This window comes from Macrobrachium rosenbergii, chromosome 40 (genome assembly GCF_040412425.1).
Source record: "Macrobrachium rosenbergii isolate ZJJX-2024 chromosome 40, ASM4041242v1, whole genome shotgun sequence".
Lineage (NCBI taxonomy): Eukaryota > Metazoa > Arthropoda > Malacostraca > Decapoda > Palaemonidae > Macrobrachium > Macrobrachium rosenbergii.
Window position 1 is genome coordinate 19,812,666 of NC_089780.1, and position 2,500 is coordinate 19,815,165.

Sequence of the window (2,500 nt, forward strand, 5' to 3'; positions counted from 1 at the left end):
AAAAACTGCTATTTTCCCAGTGAATCAAATGGTAGAAGTTGTTGTCTACGGTTTGTATGCGTCGTCGTGAATACTCTCACAAAGCGTGACGTCTCAAAATTTTGTTGAGAAACAACGTTTGATGAAATGCATTTCGTTAAAACAACTATAACGCTGCCTTTGCATGTCTAAAACTGAAAAATTTATAACGTAGACAGTATCCTATAAGCCTACCTACTGCAAAGAACTGTAATGACTGACAAAAATACAGTAACACGTTACAAAGACGAGACATTGACACAAACCAGTAACCTACGGGTCTAGGCCTAAGGGCTTACTACTGAGCATTATCAATAACGAGTAAGATGTTATTATGATTTATATTATATGTGGAATGTATAAGGTTAATGATGTTCTAATTTCAGAATTGAAATCGCCACTGCAATCGCGTGCCATAATAATATGTTGAACCTATAGGTCTAGGCCTATGTAGGCACTGGCTACTAAGCATTACTAATAGCGAGCAGGATCTTATTTTGATTTATATTATGTGGAATATATGAGGTTAATGATGCCGAGTTTTCATAACTGAAATCGCCACCGCAACCAGGGGCCATAATATAATAATAATAATAGTAATAAGCTGAAAGTGTAAGACATATTAACTGAGAAAGCTTATCCAGTGCTCACATTCGTCAGACCTGCATATAATTATGAGTAAATAATATCCAATATATTTAGCTTACCTGGGATGTTATCCATTTGCCCTTGAAGAAGAAGTTCAGTGACCTTTCCCGCGGTTATAAGCTGCGCGACGCACCACTGTGAATAATTTAAATGCAAAAAAATCACGAGAAACACAAACACTTATTAAAATTCTGCTGTTACAGGGCGACTGCTTAAAACGCCACGTGGCTGTGAGTAGCGCCGCCCTGCCCTGGTGGCCGCCATTTCAACTACGTAGTACTGATACAGACGACATATCGAGTTATAAATAACCTATTTGGTGATCATTCTGAATAGTGATTGGATTTTACATTCACTGGAATAACAATTTATACCTTACCTTTAAATATACACTCTGGAATTTCTTGTTTGTCGTTATGCATAAGGTATATTTATGAATAAGCTTGGCTCCCATCGTTATCATGCCAGCCAGAGATTCTTAGACGAATAGTGCGTGGTTACGCACGATCTAAACTGTGTAGAGGGTAACCATTATGATTTTCTAACCATTTTAAGTATTCAAATTTGACAGCTTACCCCGAGTTATATGTTAGATTATGAATAAACTTGTTACTGTAGCTTTTATGGTTGTCAACTTGTCACACCAAAGACTGTTGGATGCGTCGTGCATACGAGTAGTTATTCACGATCTAGATTCTAGACTATATAGAAGGCACCACTCATGAGTTCATAACCTTTATAAGTATTCAAATTTGAGCACGTATTCTGACGTGTAGCAGAAGTATCATGATACGAGTATCTCGTAACGAAACGGCAATATCTCTACTACATCCATTTGTACACGAAATCATAAACTGAAGCCCCAGAGCTTATAAAATGACGTTAAGGATGGTCGTAACCCTTTTGAAATTGCTCCGCCAGTTGCCATTAGGTGAACGTAAAAGTGGAGTGATTGGCTTTAAAACGTCCGTATCGTGATCATGGCCAAAATTCAGTAGCTCCAGAAGGATTTTATGATCTTATAATGCTTAGATTTATGTTGTGTAGTTTTTGATAGCGGTGCCTCCGTTTTGGGTGCTTAGTAGAAGGAACGTTATAGGAAATATGCTTATCAATACATTTATGAATATGACTGAACATCCACTAGGGTCTATGCACAACGCATATTTAATATTTATTATTCATTCTTGGTGTAACGAAATATGTACAAGTATTACATTTGTAATAAAATATATATATATATATATATATATATATATGTGTGTGTGTGTGTGTGTGTGTGTGTGTGTGTGTGTTCTGGGAGGCATGTTCACTAAATACATATAATGCAAAGTTATACCGCATTGTTTGTTAGGCTATAACTTAACGAATGATTGACATAGGTGGTCCATTTTCATTTCATGATCTCATTACAGAACTTGGGACCCATTTATTCATACTTTCATTTGATGCCTTGTAGCATAGTGAGAGTGAGGTACGAGTAAGACACGGAGGTCTACAGCTTCCTAATTTATTTACAAAACTTTCAAACGGATCAATAGCTCGTGAGAGCCGCAAAGTAGTCCCGACCTCTTGACAGATCGCGGAAGGGATTACATTCAAGCATCTGGGTTTCTTCACAGACATAAACTTACATGTGGATGGATACAAGACACCTGATCGAGAATTATACATACATTACTGGAAAGCTGGCATAGAGATATACAGAACGATAATAATACATGAAAGGTGACATTAAAGGAGACTGAGATATTTGCATAGAAATACGTGAAAGAGAATTTGTTTCTCTCGAGCACATGGTTTTTTTCCTCCCGCGCTACGGTATCTTGCCATT

The 2,500-nt window shown here is 37.2% G+C and overlaps 1 long non-coding RNA gene across 1 annotated transcript in view; it reads right to left on the bottom strand.

The window, feature by feature from the left end:
* The window catches only part of LOC136826218 (uncharacterized), a 466,686-nt gene extending 465,806 nt beyond the window's left edge, over positions 1-880 (bottom strand). The window contains exon 1 of the long non-coding RNA XR_010849552.1: positions 726-880. This is a non-coding gene — a long non-coding RNA (uncharacterized lncRNA). The remainder of the gene's footprint in view (positions 1-725) is intronic.
* Between the last annotated feature and the right edge of the window lie 1,620 nt (positions 881-2,500).